Source organism: Protopterus annectens, chromosome 2.part0 (genome assembly GCF_019279795.1).
Source record: "Protopterus annectens isolate FY-2018-M chromosome 2.part0, PAN1.0, whole genome shotgun sequence".
Lineage (NCBI taxonomy): Eukaryota > Metazoa > Chordata > Ceratodontiformes > Protopteridae > Protopterus > Protopterus annectens.
Genome location: NC_056728.1, coordinates 1,187,995,141 through 1,188,016,240, shown reverse-complemented (window position 1 = coordinate 1,188,016,240; position 21,100 = coordinate 1,187,995,141).

Here is a 21,100-nt window from a genome sequence, read left to right as displayed (position 1 = left end):
GATTTTTGGTAAGGGTGAGAGAATGACAATTTTTCTATATTATGTCAGCTCAGTTGATAAGATGCCTTTATGGAGGGGTATACATTTCAGAGACTGCAAGCCTTGACTAACTACTTGTAAGACCATCCAAATAGAAGAGCACTTAAAATGAGATAAAGTGGCCAATAGAATGGTCTTGCCAGGGAAGAAACTCCTTAGAGCATATTAGCAAAAAGAATCCCCCTTTGTCTTCCCCAATGTTGGCAAGAGAGGCTCTTCTTCACTACCAGGACATTGTAGCTAAATAGCTGCAGAAGCTGTACATGACTTCCTTGGTCATTAGTGGCACCCAAAAAAAAATTTCACCAAAGGGATCCAGAGAAAAGATCATTGGTCTGAAGAGCAATATATGGCCACAGTGGAGTCAACTATCAATGGCTGAGACAAGGGGATCTGAATCAATACTGGAGCACTCCTCCAAAAAATGTTTTATATACTGCCCAGAGAAGAAGCAATCTATATACTGGGGCCCAGTTCCAAGGCAGAACAGGTGTCTGATAAGCAGATGAGGAATCTGTTTTACCTCATGACAGAAATTTAAACTTTGTGGTAAATAATTGCTTACTTATTTTTTTATCTATTTTAAACATATATCAAATAAACAGACTGCAGACACTAGCAATTTATTGTGATATAAATGTACACTTTTTTCCACAAAAGATTTTGCCATCCATGAAAAAATGCTTGACAAGCAGATAACAGGTCTTGACAGAGAAGATTTTAACTACTGACAGGAAAATTGAGATAGAGGTAAAAAAAAACTTTCAGGGACAATAATGAAACAGCGTCATCAATTCCTGTCAATCTTCTTCTTCTTTCAGCTATTCCCAGTTAGGGGTTGCCACAGTGGATCACCTTGTCCGCTCATGATTGGCAGTGGAGTTTTATGGTGTCGAGTTGCCAGCCCGGCATCCAACCTTCCACAGAAGGCACACACATGCACGCACTCACGCCTAGGGCCAATTTAGAGTATCCAGTCCACCTACAGCATGTCTTTGGGATGTGGGAGGAAACCAGAGCACCTGGAGGAAACCCATGTGACCACAGGGAGGACATGCAGACTCTGCACAGAAGGCACCCCAGCCAAGGATCGAACCGGAGAACTTCTTGCTGTGAGGCGGCAATGCTAACCACTGAACCACCATGGCCACCCTATCAATTCCTGTCAATCAAAACTGAAAAAAAAAATTACCCTTTCCTTCACAGGAAAAAAAATAAAAAAAGTAAATTAATCCCTAGACCGAATGAGGGCTAACTCTTAACCACAGATTATCATCTGAAAATTGAATTGCAAAATGTGAAAGAGTCAGTTTTACCACTTCACAGAAAATATAAAGTTTAGGAGTAAACTGACACCAATCATGAAAGCCACATTTCTTAGAAAGGGTGTTTAAGTAAAACATTTTACTTTTTTCCTCATAAAAATTACACTTTAAGAAGGGAATCTCAAAAGGGACCTTAGAAACATGTCAACTAACAAAAGTATCTGACACATGGATAATGGAGTGTTTGAAATGCCACCTTTGTAAAAAAATGTTTGTGGTAAAACAGTTTAATGATGAGCAAAGCTCAGATGCACCAGGAAATCTTCACCAGGACCCTAAACCATCAGCCAGCAGAAAAAGATGCCTGGGAAGCATCTAATTGAGCTTAGTTGAGATGGTAAAATATTCTGACTGAATTTCAATTTTAAATGACAACTTTCAAAGCTAAAATACAGAGCCTCAAGCAATTAAACTTGACAGTAAGTTGCTAACTTCCTGAGAAAATCCAAATATTTACGAGGGAGTTGCCTCAGGGACTCATTAATCAATAGCTTCATAGGTTCATAGGTATGTGCAAGGCTAATGACCCTAGAGCCTTTACAAGCCTAGCCCATGGAAGTGACCTGGCATCATGTCACCCGACATTAGTTCCCAGTGCCTCTATCAAGTAGAGCCACTGGAGTGATCCATGGGGTGAACTTTCTATTTCCCATCCACTCATCAAGATTTCTCTTGAACTGGGTTGGTGAGGTGCTCTGCTTGGCATGTATGTATGTGTATATATATATATATATATATATATATATATATATATATATATATATATATGTTTCTAGGGTAAATCTTTATTGACAATCATTAAAATATCTTAGAAACAGTACAAAATATGTTAATTGAAATAAAAAAAATATTTAGAAATATAGCTGTTTGATAATGCATCAGAGCCCAGTGCAATGCAATAAATGCTGGAAAATGAGATTATAACCTCATCCAAAAATGGCCGTTGCTACGGCAATCTCTTCTGTCTCAAAATTATTTGTGTTTGCTCGAACAGATACATTTTGTGGTCCATTAAAAACAACCTAACATCCAGTCCAGGTTATTCTGCTATTGGAAGACATCCAGCCATCTTTCCAACACTGAAAATATACTTCTCCAGCTGATGTAGGAATATTTGACACAATCCCTTCCTTTGCTTCTTCCATGGTAGGCCTCTGCATGGGCTCTGACTCCTGACAGCAATATTACTAAGATAGTAAAGAAGGAAAAGCATGTGCTGGCTCAGGAATATGAGGTATGGACTGGAATGTAAATGATGTCTAAGGGAAATAAACATTTGTATGTATGCATGTATGTAATATGAAAGCATGGTAACATTTTAAAAGCCTGCAAACCATGCAATCCTCACTCATATACTGCTTAGTCATTGTAGATTCTCCAGATTCATCTCTCTGTCTCTCTCTCTCTCCATACAGACTGTAAATACCAATTTCTATTAACTTTCTTCTTTGAAAACCCTTCTACATTTCATTTTTTTTATCATATTCGGTGTTTAAGACATCAGTGGTGGAATTGGGTCCTTATGGATTAAGGCATTACCCCAGACAAGAAACAATCAATTAAATGAATAATAACCAGATTCAGATGTGATTTATTTATGCACAACAATGTAGGTAGTCATGCAGTAACATGACCATGCAGGTTAAAACATTTGCTAGCTAAAAACAACATGATGTGTTTAGATAGAAACTGTTTTTGTGCATTGTGATGATAACAAATTCAGCCACTCATATGCAAACTTATACAACCTACTACATCTATTGATTTTCCACAACAAAGAGTTGCATGACATATGGTAATGCAAGATCTGTTAAAATGTGTTGTGAATAAAGACAACTTCAATGTGTGTTTGTCATATACCCTAGTATGTTATAACTAAATCCAAAAGCTGGAAAATCTATGTACACGTGTACATAGTGAATCAAGACCTGTTCTCTTTTTCTCAAATAAGACAGCCACATTTATCATATTTCACTAAAGAGAAACATATTTGTCTCTTTATTGTTTATTACACAATATAGTTAGATGAATGAAAATATATTTAGCCTTCTGTCTAAAGCTGATGCTATTATAATTTGTAAGCCTGCTGTACTGCTCTAGTGTATAGTGGAACTATAGCTAAGTGGCCGACAGTAATGCACACAACCATTAGCAAATGGAGAACAAAATATAAATCCTATTGTATTTGTATGCAGTGCTTCAAAATCTCTGTATCTACACACCATTCGATATGCATGCAGTCTTCTAACCACATACAATATGACATGGGCACAGTATTGTTACATTCCCATGTGTTTATCTGCATGATATAGTGATAGGAATGACACTGCAGATATTCATGTTTGCTGTCTTTTAATATGGTGCCCATCCAGGAACATGACAAAAAACACAGACTTAAGGGTGAAACATGACAAAAATACAGCTTTAAGGGTAGTCCAAGTGACAGCTTATCTAATTACTACAAAACAATGCTGCAGACCCAGCCCATTTTTGATTTATGACTAGCATACATATGTATAACTTCAATAACAGAGCAACACACTGACTAATTCTAAGGGACAATTGCAGTGTTTTTTGCAGAACAACAATCCACGCCACAAGACATGACTGGATACCAATGTACATTACAGCTCTAAGAAGAGACTAAGTTGAACTCTGGTTTCACCTGGTGCACAAATATATTAGCATTTTCCAGACCAGTACAGATAGCCTGTTTATTTCCATTGCTAGCCACACCTGTATTAAATGAAAAACACAGTATACTTCACTCCCAGAAGAAAACAAGCTATTCTACAATGAATAGCATGAGACCTAATGAAAGATCTAACAGAGGAGCTCTTCTATAATATATAAATCAAGGTTATGTAGTCTTAGCAGATTGCCGGCAATAGGGTGCTGAACAACACCCAGCTTTGCCATCCCTAGGTGCTGTACACAATAACCATGACTGTAGATTTGGACTTTGATAGTACCGAACAGCTTCACCTCCTCCTTTAAGTACATAAAGTCCCAGCATGTCACACACTGAAGATTGTTTGTAGTCATCAGTACAGCTCTGCAATGTCTCACAATACTACTATCCAGTATTTGCAAAGCACTTTGCTCAGTGATGCAGTGTTACTATTAAACAGCTGTTCTGCATGTGCTTGCATAGTATACAAGCATGAAATTTATATCATCAATATCCTATTTTGATTGCTTCATCCAGTGTTCAGATCTGCACTACAAATGTTACATAGAAGACAATACCCACTGGACATAGGAAAGTTGCTCTTCATCTGTCTGGAAAATGTATTTTTACTACCAGCAGCTTGACACAAATTTGTAAGCCATCTGCTTCAAGACGAATTATAGAATGTATCCCTCTTACACCTTCAGACTTTTGATGATCAGATATATTGGCCATTTTGGGCTAATTTCTATCTCTTTCATTTCCCTACTATAAAAAACATATTTGCATGGTTTTGCGCACCGGGCAGCATGGGTTAGCTGCGGTTAAATTATTCCCGGCTTCACTGAGTCTCCTCTTAGTTTTTCCCTTGAAACTAGTCTAACTCTCAACCTAAGCACTCAAAAAGCATCCTACAGCCCAGCACTTGCTAAGACCTAATAGCAAGCACTAATATACCCTGACACTGATTGCCCAGCAGGGCAAGGCTCTTTATCCACCCCTCACCAACCAAGTGACTGAGCAGCTCACCCTACTATTCAGGCATGACAAAAGGGCAATTTCAGGCGTACTCTCTAGACCAGCTGGTGAATCTGGGTATCCTGAGGCAATGTTACAACTGCCTTATGTACACAGACAACCCTCTCCTCCTACCAAAAAAAACCTACTACCATATGTGAGAGATGCAATTATACAGCCAAACTAGAAGCTAAGCTGTCTCCACCCAAGCCTGGAGCAGACAGTCAAGAGGAGAAGGTTAACACTTGCACCACACCTCCAGCCGCACACAGACCTACTAAAACAGCACTGGCAAAAAATACACATAAATACACAAAATCATACTCGAAGGCTCTAAATAAAAACCTGCAAAAGTATCAGAGACCTCCAAAGCAGACACCCAAACAACCTGCACCTCCCATCACAAACCAGACAACACATAAAACACAAAATCAGTGTGCCGCACAATCACAGCCCTTAAGGCAAAATAACATACCTAACAAACTAGTAATAGGTGACTCTATAGTCAGGCACACTGATGTCCCACTCACTTGGCTGGACAAGCAGAAGGTTACTGTTAGCTGCTTGTCAGGAGCCAGAGTCCGCCACATAACACAAGCACTCATGTTACTCCAGAACAAGTACAAATATGACTCTGTCATTGTTCATGTTGGTGTGAATGAACTGAGACGTACCTCCCTGGACTACATGAAAAGAGACATGGAAGAGCTCTCTGATCATGTAGCCCAGGTTGGTATGACTCTGACCCTGAATAGCATCCTGCCCTCACCAAGAATGATACCTCAGTATAAAGAAAAAATGATCAATTTCAGCAATTGGCTAAGCTTCTGGTGTCATTCAAAGGGGATCCAGTGTCTGTCAGCCTGGGACGACATGCTTGACAAGCCACATTGCTTCACAAGATATGGCTTGCACCTGTCACGCCTAGGCTTTCAAATACTGGCCAAGGCTCTTGCTGCCCCCATAGCGCCTTTTTTAGACAAGGCTCAAAAGTCAAACCCACCTCTGTAAACAGCACAATTAACAAAAAACTGAGGGTTATACTACTCAACGCCAGGAGTTTAAATATCAAAATCAATGCGCTCGAAGCACTCCTCAGTATGGAGAAGATTGATATCTGTGCAGTAACTGAAACCTGGTTCAAGGCTCCAGAGAGCACCCCAGCACTACCGGGCTACAACTCATACCACACGTTTCGGCCACAGAACATGGACTGAAACACAAAAGGAGGGGGTGTATCCATATTCATCAAGGATACCTACACCTCCAGGTTAGTGGCGCAGCATGACACCTCTGAGATCATCCATGTGCAACTAGCATCGGGAAAATCCGCAATGCAAATTGTGGCCTGCTACAGATCATCCTACATGACCCTGGACCACCACTCCAGCTGTCTGGAGACACTGGAAAACATGAAGGTCCTACCGAACACCCTGATACTGGGCGATTTCAATTACCCTACCATTCACTGAGAAAACCACTTGAGTACAAACTCCCAGGTCCTGCGCTTCCTGGAATTCATCAACTCAAATGACTTGGATCAGCTGGTAAACTCCCCTACCAGAGGTGAAAACATATTTGACCTGGTCATTACCAACATGGGCGACAGGTGTTCCACACCGGAGGTCAACCCATCACTGGTTAGATCAGACCATAAACTAATCACTCTGGATGTCCACACCCCATCACCACTCCCAACTAAGGAAACCACAGTAAAAAAAAACTTTTCTAAAGCAAACTTCACCTTACTTAAGACAGAGGTGGTAAGTTTCACAGCCCCCACGCTAAAGGATAATGCTGCCCAAGATGCAGAAACATTTACAAATGCACTCTATGAGCACCTACAAGGATGCATGGATCATGCCATCCCTAGCAAAACCAAGACTCACTCCTCTAAGAGAAGGAAACCAGTTTGGTGGACCCCTGCCATAAACAGGCTATGCAATAGAAGGAAGAAACGAATTCAGAAAAAAAGCAAATCCCAGGAAGGAAAGACATCCCTAATCAGTGTCAGTAAGAAACTAAGGTCCCTCATGAAATCATCCAAGACTAACTTTGAAAGAAAAATAGCCAAGGATTCAAAAGATAACCACAAAGTCATCTTTAGCTATGTTAAGAATCTAAGTGACAACACACAGATATGGACTGAACTAGTGCAAAATAGCACAAAATATACTGAACCTACTGATATTGTCAAAATCCTGGCAGGTAGATTCAGTGGAAACTTCACCCCCCCCTCACCTCCAAAAGGGCCCACAACAATACTGGAAAAGTGTAGTGTCCCAAATGTCACAGATGCACAGGTGAAAACAGCCCTTTCAAAAGCCAAAAACACAGCGTTGATGGGACCAGATGGTGTCCCAGGCTGCGTCTTGCACGAACTACAGAACAAACTAACCCCCCCACCTAAACAAGCTGTTCAACCTCAGCCTCTCTCCAGGCTACATTCCCATAGAATGCCGCACAGGAATGGTTATTCCTCTCCACAAAGGAGGGGCCACAACTGACCCTGGTAACTATCACCCCATAAGCCTGACTAGCCTGGTCTGCAAGGCTATGGAGTGCATCATCATGGAACTCATTAACAGAGACATTGGGAACCTCCAAACACTTGACCCAACCCAGTTCGGCTTTGTTAAGGGCAGATCATGCCTACTAAACCTGGTTGACTTCTTTGAGACAGTCACCAAGGCCATAGATGAGGGAAAGGTGGTTCACACAGCCTACCTTGACCTCGCCAAGGCTTTTGACACCATTCCCCACTCGGGTATTACAGAAAAACTCACCAGCCTGGACATAAACTCCTATGTCACGAGATGGGTTGCCAACTGGCTTACAGACAGAACTCACATGGTAAGAATAACGGGCTCCAGGTCCATCTCTAAACCAGTCGCAAGTGGTGTTCCACAAGGCTCGGTCCTGGGACCCCTACTGTTCGGCATATACTTCTCAGAAGTACAGGCAAACACTTGAGGACTATGGTTAACCATGTTCGCCGATGACTGCAAACTGGGAGCCATAATTGACTCTCCGGCTGACACAGACATCCTCCAAAAAGGACTTACTGGGATGGACACCTGGTGCCAAAGTCATGGCCTCAAGCTAAATGCGAAAAAATGCATAGTCATCCCGTTTGGGAAAAACAAAACACCCACAAATTACCACATAGGTGGCAGCCTCCTTAATACAGAAGAGGTAATAAGATATCTGGGACCCAGGTAGATAGTAATCTCTCCTTTGGCAATCATATTGCCAAAGTAGTTAGGAAATCCTTCTATGTGGCCCATCTAATTACTAAAGGGTTCACATCTAAAAATAAAGAGGTTAAAGTGCCCCTCTACTCGTCACTCATTAGACCCATCATAGAGTGCGATGCCACATTTAGGATGTACCTCACAAGACACTTCCAGTTGCTGGAAAGACCACAAAAGTACCTCACCAAGAGGATTACTGGCCTCAAACATATGTCCTATGCAGCCCGACTGAAAAAACTCCAGCTGTACTCTGGCATATCGCTTACTCAGAGGTGATCTCTGCCTGACTTACTAAGCCATGTCCAACTCAGAATTGATGGGCATGCTCCACCTAAAGAAATGCAAGTCACTGCGAGCCACGTGGCCTAGTGAGCTAAACCTCGCCATAACAATAAATAGAACATGCTGGAGGGATAGATTATTGTCACAGAGACCCCCCATGCTTTGGAACAAAATTCCAAATTACATTAGGCAGAGCCCCTCACTAACACTCTTCAAGAGAAACATTGACGATTGGATGGGTAACAGAAAATACACCCCTGGGATCACTTCATTGGTCTGCTTGACAGAGGATCAGTTATTTAATCAATGGGGAGGCGAAAGCCGACACACTCTGGCTAGGCTTATAAATGCCCTCGGGCAGATATCCTATTACCTACCTATGAACCTATACTACAAGTGAGGCTCCAATGACTCCATCTTAAACACTTTTTTAACTTCTTCTTATATTGCTGAAAGTTCTCAGCTATACTTTGGGTAGAGAGTGACTTTTCTGATATGTAATGTTTGGTTAATCAGTGAGAAAGTTTACTAAAGATTTAAGTCAGACAGGTGAAATTTAGAACCAACAGCTGAAATGGTTAAATATAGTACCCTTATGAAAATCATCTGAGAGTTGTGGAAGTTGTGTGATGACTTAATTTGGCCAGATAGAACTGGATTAGTTGCTTCTATTTTATGCAATGAAATAATTTGCTTTAGATTATTAATTTGACAAAATACTTGTTGATTATGAAAACCTTGTGCTGCTTTTATACATATAGTGGGATGAGGGATATCATTTCCCACAAAGTATTTTATTATACATGTTTAGCTTCATGTCTTACATAAAATTAATTAAATTAGTGACTTGTACTTTCCTAAAAAAAAAAGAGTTTAATTACTTCATTGTCAATAGGTTGGTTGACAACTGGAAAATAAATGGTATACATGTAAAAATAGAATAATTACAATGCACAGATAAAAATATGAGAAATTTAACAAAAGTTATCCATTTTAGTTGTAAGAAATTTTCAAACAGTACATATTACAAAATGTGACTCATTAAAGCAATGCTGACATGTCATCTACTGATTTGTTTTGTTTTAAGACAAAATCCAGACTGCCCTATATTCTATTTTATCTAGTTATTTGGTTGAATACAAGGGGTTGCACCAAAAATGCTCATGTAAAACATTAGCTGCTTTTCACTGGAAATGAATGTAACCTGTATATTTGGAGTGTGATTTTTTTTTAAGCTATTGTCAGCGGCTGAATAATCCCACAAAGTCAAAATTATGAAGAGCTAAAGAAATAAAGCTTCCACACAGATGTATTTGTCCATGTATGTCTGCCTGGTTCTGAGATCTGGTAGGCAATAATATTAGGTAAAGCTGAGTGTCAGGAAAGTTAAGGAAATTAAGAAATAGGAAATTCAAGGTTAGAAGGTAGGTTAGTGCAGGAAATGAGGTAGGCTGTTGGGGGGTGGGTATTTATAGTCTGATCAGAGTGAGTTTCAGTCTTTTTGGTGTGAGTATTTGGTACACAAAGTGACCAATTGTTTATGCCCAAGTGACCTGGACTGTTTGTACAGGTATGATATCATATATAAGAAAACCGGGTAACTGCTGTTCCCTTTTTATCTAGTAACAGTAATTTTGGGCTATTAAAAATAGTACACGGATGTGCGTGTGTGTGTGTGTGTGTGTGTGTGTGTGTGTGTGTGTACATATATACGTATGTATGTATACACATATATGTATATGGATATACTTCGAAACAGCTAAACATTGATCTCAGAAGACTGAAAGCCAAAACACTGAAAAATCAAAATGCTTATGTTTTTTACAGAGGGGCAAGCCCCTCCATTACACCCTGTTAATTATGTATAAGAACTCTGCTATCACTCTTCAGTGGGGAAAGGGTAAAATCCCTGATCCCCACTGTGCACAATCTTTCAAGGATTTAATGCCAGCAGAAGCAATCAAGTGAGCTTCAGTCACTTCTGCCATTGTTAAACATGCTCTCCTTCAACAATGACAATCATCTAGAGCCACAATTTACACCACAGGGTGGCTAGCCCTGCCATGGATATATATATATATATATATATATATATATATATATATATATATGTATACATATATATATATATATATATATATATATATATATACACACACACACACACACACACACACATTAAAAAAAGAGTAGACTTATTTAAAGATGTTTAGTATCAGTTTGTGTAATAGAGCAGTAAAGACAATAATAGGCAGCAGTGTTGGGTTCTTGGGTGCTGGGCAGCACTCCTGTAGTTGTGGGTGCCTCTTGTGTGAAGGATGTGAAAGGCTCATCCAGACTCTGCTACACTCTGCTGTGAAGGAAAGGTTAGTTTGCTTTTATTTGTTGTATTTTGTATTACTTTATTGCCTTTTTATATTTGAATACTGTGGTTTGTTTTCTTTACCTTGTGTTTTACTTGTATTCTGCTTTAACTGCATATTAAAACTTCAAAAGACACCACATCTTCTGAGTCAGACAGTAATTTTTTCCCCACCCTTCCAAACAGTTACAGTTGTCTTGTTAAATACCACCGTCTTTCTAGTTGCCTGCCTCTTATGTTAATTTGACCATATATGTCATTTCCTCTCTGCTTTCACTGGCTTGTGTGAGTAAGCTCAAAATTATCATTTTTGAAATCACTCCCCTTCAACTATTTAAATTTATTGGCCATTCTACTGTATTCCATAGTACAATAATACAAAAGTGACCACCCCTTTCAATCCATCTTGCTGTTTTAAAAATAGTAACTCTCCACTAAACCTTAACTTTTTAAACAGGTAAAACTTAAGTTACCTACTTTCACATCTAACTTCTCTAGTGCACACTGTAGTGTGCATTTTTTCATCTTACCTTTAAGCATCCCTGTGACTAGCACTTGGTCTAGAACCTGCTGGAAAGCACTAAGAAGCCTTAAACTGATACAAGCACTCAACTCTGCTTGTTAATAAGGAGAAATTAATCATAGGCACTAAACAGCCTATAATTGCAAAGTACCTTGCTAAGGTAAGGGAAAACAGCTCCTGTACTTTAAAAAAAAGAAGCACCAAACCAGGCATGTCCAAGGGTCAGCTTCCGATGATTTCTCCTGTCCACCTTGTGAATCTGGGCACACTGGGGCAATGCAGCAATTGCCTCATGTACACAGAGAACTGTCTCCTCCTACCACCCAACACTACAACCTGTGAGAGATGCACTTACATAGCCAAACTGGAAGCAAAGCTCTCTCCACCCAAGATTGTGCTAGACAGTCAAGAGGAGAAGGTTAACACCCACACTACACCTCAAGCAACACATAGCCTTTTTAAACCCACACCACCAACACCCACATATAGCAACACTAAATCCACATATGTGGAGGCCCTTAACTGTAACCTGCCCAAGCAACAAGGACGTCTGAAGCTGAAGCGCAAACAAACACCAATCACAACCAAAGTGTCAAATAGCTCACAACACCAGTGTGCCAGCCAGCAACAGCCCCTAAGGCAAGACAACATACCTAACACTTTAGTCATAGGTGACTCTATAGTCTGGCATAATGATGTCCCACTCATCAGGTTGAACAAGGAGAAAATTACAGTCAGCTGCCTGTTGGGTGCCAAGATCTGCCACATAACGCATGCACTCAAGTCACTCCACAGCAAGTAGAAATATGACTCTGTCATTGTCCATGTTGGAGTGGATGACTTGAGACGTACCTCCCAGGACTACATGAAAAGAGACATGGAAGAGCTCTCGGATCATGTAGCCCAGGCAGGTATGACCCTAGCCCTCAGTAGCATCCTGCCTTCGCCCAGAATGATATTAGAATATAAGGACAAAATGATTGACTTCAACAAATAGCTAAGCTTCTGGTGTCATTTAAAGGGGATCCAGTATCTGTCTGCCTGGGAGGACATGATCGACAGACCACAATGCTTTGCCAGAGATGGTCTACACCTGTCATCCCTGGGATTCAGGTTACTGGATAAGGCTCTTGCCACCCCTATAGTGCCGTTTTTAGGCAAAGTTCAAAGGACAAAACCACCACCGTAACAGGTACAAGCATGCAAAATCTGAAGATAATGCTACTCAATGCTAGAAGTCTAAACCTCAAAATGCACTCTATCGAGGAACTCCTAAAAATGGAGAACATCGATATCTGTGCAGTAACTGAGACCTGGTTCAAGGCTCCAGAGAGCACCCCTGCAATACCAGGCTACAATTCTTACCACACTTTTCGGCCACCAAACCAGGACCGAAACACTTAAGGTAGAGGAGTGTCCATATTCACCAAGGATATTCCACCACCACGCTAGTTGCCCATCACAATGCATCTGAAATTCTACAGGTGCAACTAACACTAGGTAAGAACGCAATCCAAATTGTGGCTTGCTGCAGATCCCCCACCATGCCCAAGAATCTCACTATACCTTTCTAAACATACTGGAAAATATTAAGATAGAACCAAACACCCTAATACTGGGTGATTTTAACTACCCTGCCATTAACTGGGAAAACTACTCGTGTACCAACACCTTTGCCCAACAGTTCTTGGAATTCATAAATTCCAACACCCTGTATCAACTAATCCATAGTCCCACCAGGGGCTCTAATATCCTAGTCATTAACAACATGGGAAATCGATGCTCCACACCTATGGTCACCCCCTCGTTAGTCAGGTCTGAACATAAGCTAATCACCCTTAACATCCACATCCCACCCCCACTTCCAGTAAGGAAACCTCCATAAAAAACTTCTCCAAAGCCAACTCCGTGCTACTCAAGTTGGAAGTGACAAACTTCATGACACCCATGCCGATGGGAACTGAAAGTTCGACTTCTGAATCCTACACTAAGGCACTGTATGAGCACATCCACTCATGCATGAATTGTGCCATCCCAAATAGAACCAAGATGCTCTCCTTCAAAAAAAGGAAGCCAATCTGGTGGTCCCCTGCCATAAACAAACTTTTCAACAAAAGGAAAAAACTGTTACAGAAAAGAGGAAAATCCCAGGATGCAAAAAACTCCCTTACCAGCCTCAGTAAGAAACTGAGATCCCTCATAAAATCCTATAAAGCTAGTTACGAAAATAAAATTGACAAAGATTCCAAAGACAACCACAAGGCATTCTATAACTATGTCAAGAATCTAAATGGCAATGTTCAGATCTGCTCTGAGCTAAAACAGAATGGCATTAAATATACTGATCCCAAGGATATTGCCAATATCCTGGCAGGTTGATTCAGTGCCAACTTCACCCTCCTCTCACCCCCTAAATGGCCGATTTCAATACCAGAAGATTGCCAAATTTTGGTAATAATGGACACACAGGTAAAAAATGCACTTTACAAAGCTAAGAATACAGCATCCATGGGACCAGATGTCATCCCAGGCCGTGTACTACATGAACTACAATATGAACTGGCACCTCACCTAAGTGTCATGTTTAATCATAGCCTCACATCAGTGGCGCAAAGCTACAGTTATCCCACTCCACAAGGGGGGATCCACCTTGGATCCTGGAAACTACCATTCCGTCAGTCTGACGAGCCTTATCTGCAAGGCCATGGAGTGTATTATCATAGAACTTATAAACAAAGACAATGGCAACTTTCAAACACTGGACCCCACCCAGTTTGGGTTCGTGAAGGGCCGATCTTGTCTCCTGAACCTGATTGACTTATTCAAATCAGTCTACAGAGCCATGGACAAGAGTAAGGTGGTCCACACAGCCTATCTAGACCTTGCCAAGGCCTTTGACACCATCCCCCACTCTGGAACCATAGATAAACTTACTAAGCTGGGCATTAATCCCTACCTCACCCAATGGGTTGCCAACTGGCTTACTGACAGAACTCACACTGTAAATGTAGCTGACTCCAAATCCATCTCCAGACAAGTGACAAGTGGAGTCCCTCAGGGTTCAATCCTGGGACCTCTCTTGTTTGGCATCTACTTCTCTGAAGTACAGGCCAACACTAAGGGACTCTGGCTAACAAAGTTTGCAGATGACTGCAAACTGGAAGCCATTATTGAATCCCCAAATGATATGGATACTCTACAAAAGGGCCTTACAGAAACAGATGCTTGGTGCCAGAGCCATGGGCTCAAGCTCAATGTCAAGAAATGTATAGTTATCCCCTTTGGGAAAAAACATGTACCAGTGAATTACCACATAGGTGGCAGTACACTAAACAGCAAAAGTATAATAAGAGACCTAGGGACACAGGTGGACAGTGGTCTCACCTTTGATAACCACATCACCACAACAGTCAGGAAATCCTTCTATGTGGCACACCTCATCACTAAGGGCTTTTCATCCAGAAAAAGGGAGGTCACTGTCCCACTGTACTCATCCCTCATTAGACCCATTATAGAATACAATGCCCCATTTTGTATTTACCTCTCAAGACATCTGCAACAACTGGAAAGGCCTCAGAAATACCTCACTAAAAGAATCACAGGCCTAAAGCAGATGCCCTACACTGACCACATTAAAAAAACTCCAGCTATACTCTGTTGCATATTGTCTACTCAGAGGCAATCTCTGCTTAACATATAAGGCCATGTCAAACCCAGAGCTGTTGGATATGCTACACTTAAAGAAATCCCAATCCCTCAGAGCTACACGCTCCAGAGATCTAAACCTTGTCATCAAAATAAACAAAACATGCTGGAGGGATAGGTTCCTGACCCAGAGACTCCCAAGACTCTGGAATAGACTGCCCATACATGTCAAGCAGAGTGCCTCTTTGGCCCTCTTCAAAAGGAACCTTGACGATTGGATGGGAGAAAGGAAATTCACCCCAGGGATCACGTCAGTCACCCTGCTAGACTGGGGTCTAGGGAAGTAAATAGTGTGAGAAGAAATAGCTAGGGAATTGTTATGGCTAGGCTTGTATAGGCTTTAGGGCTGATAGCCTAGTACCAACCTATGAACCTATGAGCAGTTTATCTCAGCAGAGTTCCCAGTTTCACGATTGTAGTTAGGGTCTGTTCCTTATGGCTTTTGATGACAGAAAAGTTGGTACAATCTGGGCATTCATGTTTCAGACCTCATGTCTTTTGTATGCTTGCAAGTGGATGGCCAATTCTTTTGGCAGGTTTCTCCTCTTAATCCAGTGGCTTGTTTGCATAGGATAGAAGAGGACAGGCTTAGAAGTAAAAGGAAAGCATTTTTAATGGTAGCCAAGCATGGTCGAATGCAAGTCACTCAGGTCATTCAGGATGGGGATGATGAGAGGTGGATCTTACAGCTTGCTGTCATAAGATGAAGTGCTGGCAGTGACTGAAAGACTTGCATTCTGGCCAGTGGGGTTATCACTAAAATAAAAGTAAAAAAATGAAGATTATAAAGTAATTTTTTACACATGGCAAAATGGGGAGTTCATTCCAGATTTGGTGGGCCACAATGGTCAAGAAGAGCTCCAGTTTTCTGTAAGTCTCCAGCCATGTGGAGAAGGCAGTAAGAATATACCTCTGAATTGTCATGAATTTTACAAAAAGGAAAAGCAGCCAGCCGATAAGTCGAGCAGTCTTATCAAAACAGAATTAAGCAAAACTAAAATAAGAAAGTCCACTGGAGCCACAAGAATCAACGTTAAAATGTTTAATACTCACTAAACAAATGTAACAAAATAAATAAAGCAAAACACAAGTATAAGACTTTCACACAATGCTTCATCAGGCTTAATAAACAATGACACACTAAAAGAATATAACAAGTTAAGAAATCACATGGTATAAAGCAATTAAAAAAGCACATAATACAAACTTAATTGACTATCTAGAAAAGAGAGCATTTATACCTGGTTATGCAATTCATTTAAAATGGGCTTAAGGCTTGTATTACCATTAATCCCTTCTCAGTATAATTAACTAAATTCCCCCCTCTAATGGAAAGATTAATAACTTGTAAAATGCAAAATCGAAAACAGTGTGTATTGCCTGTTTAACTAATATGCCTGTAAAGTGCATTAGTTATTATTTTCTTAGATAATCGATCAAATGCAAAGAATGTTATCTGACTTTGTCCAGACAGGGTATAAACTTTTTAAAATTCATCATATGAAGGAGTGACCTCAGCACAAGAGCTAGTAGTAATTGGTTGTTTTGGACCATTTCTAGCTCTTTTGAAGTTCCCTGTTTAAAATCCGCCTCTGAGTGTTTTTTTTCTGGCTATACTACTCAGAAACAGCTCCTCGTGGTCCTGCAGAGTGGTCCTAGCAGCAGAGAACTGAGAAAAGCGACTACTTTCCTGATTTAAGTATTTGTTGCTGTTTTTTACCTGAAATACCTTCTCTTGCTTACTCTGAACAAGCTTAAACTATTTTTTAGCTCTTTGTTGCATTATATATTAACTACACTTAAAAGTTTCATTTAGTCAAAAATTGGTCGAAAGTTGTTGTTTGTTTGTTAAATTTAACTGTTGAGGCTGCCCACTAAAGTGTGCTAGCTTGTGTAATTGATTTATTACTGTTTCCTGCATTTCTGTGTGCTTTCTATCTTAAAACAAAAAAAACAAAAAAATATCCTTGTTTTCCCGCCTTTCCTCGACTAGTTTAGACCAGTATACAGGCTTTGCTGTATTCTGGGCTGTGGTGTAGTTCCTGTGTTGTCCATTGCCTTACTTGGATATAAGGAAGTTTCTTTGCTCACCAGTGGGAGTGGGGAGCCATGAGTAGCCTATCTGTCCCTGAAGGAGTGACCTCAGCACAAGAGCTTGTAGTAATTGGTTGTTTTGGACCATTTCTAGCTCTTTTTAAGTTCCCTGTTTAAAATCCGCCTCTGAGTGTTTTTTTCTGGCTATACTACTCAGAAACAGCTCCTCGTGGTCCTGCAGAGTGGTCCTAGCAGCAGAGAACTGAGAAAAGTGACTACTTTCCTGATTTAAGTATGTTTTGCTGTTTTTTACCTGAAATACCTTCTCTTGCTTACTCTGAACAAGCTTAAACTGTTTTTTAGCTGTTTGTTGCATTATATATTAACTGCACTTAAAAGTTTCATTTAGTCAAAAATTGGTCGAAAGTTGTTGTTTGTTTGTTAAATTTAACTGCTGAGGCTGCCCACTAAAGTGTGCTAGCCTGTGTAACTGATTTATTACTGTTTCCTGCATTTCTGTGTGCTTTCTATCTTAAAAAAAAAAAAAATATCCTTGTTTTCCCGCCTTTCCTCGACTAGTTTAGACCAGTATACAGGCTTTGCTGTATTCTGGGCTGTGATGTAGTTCCTGTGTTTTCCATTGCCTTACTTGGATAGAAGGAGGTTTCTATGCTCACCAGTGGGAGTGGGGAGCCTTGAGCAGCCTACATGTCCCTGAAGAAGTGACCTCAGCACAAATGCTTGTAGTAATTGGTTGTTTTGGACCATTTCTAGCTCTTTTGAAGTTCCCTGTTTAAAATCCGCCTCTGAGCATTTTTTTCTGGCTATACTACTCAGAAACAGCTCCTCGTGGTCCTGCAGAGTGGTCCTAGCAGCAGAGAACTGAGAAAAGTGACTACTTTCCTGATTTAAGTATTTTTTGCTGTTTTTACCTGAAATACCTTCTCTTGCTTACTCTGAACAAACTTAAACTGTTTTTTAGCTGTTTGTTGCATTATATATTAACTGCACTTAAAAGTTTCATTTAGTCAAAAATTGGTCGAAAGTTATTGTTTGTTTGTTAAATTTAACTGTTGAGGCTTCCCACTAAAGTGTGCTAGCCTGTGTAACTGATTTATTACTGTTTCCTGCATTTCTGTGTGCTTTCTATCTTAAAACAAAAAAAAAACCCCAAAAAATCCTTGTTTTCCCGCCTTTTCTCGACTAGTTTAGACCAGTATACAGGCTTTGCTGTATTCTGGGCTGTGATGTAGTTCCTGTATTGTCCATTGCCTTACTTGGATAGAAGGAAGTTTCTTTGCTCACCAGTGGGAGTGGGGAGCCTTGAGCAGCCTATCTGTCCCTGAAGGAGTGACCTCAGCACAAGAGCTTGTAGTAATTGGTTGTTTTGGACCATTTCTAGCTCTTTTGAAGTTCCCTGTTTAAAATCCGCGTTTGCGCGGCTTTGCACGATTGTGCGCATAGCACAGTGCCGGTTAAACAAGGTTAAACGTTTTCTGGCTCCGCCAAGTCTGCTCTTCAAATTTTCCCTTAAGAAAGCTCTACTTTTATAATAATCAGTCTACTCGCTATATTATGCACTTTAAGATGTATTTCAAAGAGTATTTTACGTGTTATTTTAAAACCAAACTACCTTACATGGTACACAACCTATTTATTTATAGTGTTTGTCTTTAAACTCATATGAAATTGTCTAAATTGTGTAATTGCTACCTAATTCTTAGGTTCAATTAGCTATTCATTTACCAATTAAACTTAAAAAAACTGTATAAAAATCAGAGGCACCTTGCATTCAGTATTCTGATGAAGTCTGCATTGGGCAGACGAAAGCGCTTATTCTGTTGAAATAATTTTGTGATTAAATTAACTTTGGTCTGTCTACACGGAACTTTGTTTTTTTTTGGTGGAGTACTATACTTGTTGTGACTTGGTTCGTTACTTTCCGTGTTTGTTCACAGACAGAATTGGACACTTTGTGGTTTTATTTTAATTTCAAACTTTTTTACTGCATTCCGTTGGTGCCTTGATTATGGAAAAAACGTTAAATGACTCTACTATGGTTGGCTTGGACATTCCGTTCAATGACAGTATAAACCTACTTGAAACTCAACGTGAGGTATCCCGTTTAAGAGAGGAGATCTCCACACTGCGTGGAGATCTCACCAAGCTCATTGAATTGTTTTCGCAAGAGGAACCTGCTACAAGGACGAGAACCAGTATGTGTACCGTAGGTAATCTTCCAGCGCAGCCGGTGACGTCATCTCCACGCTCGGGTATCCGGAGTTATGGTGGTAAGAAGACGACTGTAGGAGCAGAGGCGCCAAACCACGGGCACTCCTTTGAAAGGGAAGAAACCGATTCCAATTCTGGAGACAAGTCCCTGAACGAAGGAAAAAATACGGGTCGTTTGTCCAGACCAACACAACATAAAGGTACTGTTCATGTAAATCCGCAGATTTCTGAAAATGCGGCATCTAACTCTGTTAGAGTGCGGCAGCATGTGGATGGCCAGGATTGTCCTTCTGGTTACAAGGACATTTTAGATAAAGTGTTTTCTTTTGATAGAACATTCAATGTTAATTCCCACAGTGAAGGAGTGCAAGTTCATAAAGACAATATTGTTAAAGACCGGGAAATGACTTTGAGAGACAAACTGTTTTATTTTGAAAAAACATTGTACAAATACAAGTGTTTACAAATTGATAACAACTATTTACATCAATGTTTGGTTTATAAAATAGTCCCTCAGGGACTCAGGTTTTATAAATACCCTTTTGGTATTTACTATACGGAAAATGTTCTGAATGATCTACAAGCTTTTTTTGATGATTGTGGTTTTACATTGATGTCGAAATTGATTAAATACAATGAAGTTCAGTTGAAAAAACTTTTTAAGGAGGTGAATGATTACCAGAATGAAATTGTTAATGATTTACTGTTTGATGACTATGAAAACCTATATACTAAAATTTTAAAAAGAGTTGAAATTAAGATCAACAAAGTTTATTTAAGGAAGCAAGGTAAATTATCTAGGGACAGGGAACAGTATAAGAAGGGTAAAAGTTACCCCCCCATTCCAGAAGACATGGAAAAATCAGGGTAATTATACTTCCAATTACAAAAATGGGCCTAATAAAGACCCAGGAAGAAACAAGAGAGTGGAATTTCAGGAAAGATTTGAACCAAGAAATGGTCATTTGGATGAGTTGGATTCATTTCATGAAGATACTGAAACTTTTTTAGGGCCCCGCAGATCAGAAAGACTAGCGAACAAACAACGTATTCCCTCAGATCCAGGACCACAGGAACACATGGGTGGGACAGATTTTGCTTGGAGAACCAGGGGGAGGAGAGGGAGATAGATGACATTAAAACAGAGGAAAATGGCATTACATATGTATATAAGGGTTTTAAAATACACAATTATACCAACTTAAAAGTGGAAAAACAACACTTTGAATTATTTTCAAAGGGTTTTAAGTTTGTTAAGACAACCTATGGTGATTTGGCAAATATATTATTAGAATTAAAAATATTTCTTCGAAAATTAAATTTGAAAATTACTTGTAAATATAAAAAATCAGGGAACAATGACAAACGATTTGAAAATTCTGAAACAGAACCACCTGATAATATTCAAATGCTCAATAGGAGCAGTATTTTTAACCCTCCATTACACCCTGTCATTGGCACCTTTGAGGCAATAGTTACCAATGATATTTATGACACCTTTGGAAGGACAAAAGGGTTGAACAAAGTTAACAATTTAAATGAAAAGGAGTTAACATTACTTGAAAATTTAAGGAAAGAGACAAATTTCAGGTTCATGCAACCGGATAAAGGTGGTGGAGTGGTAATTTATTATCAGGAAGCTTATACCAATGCCTT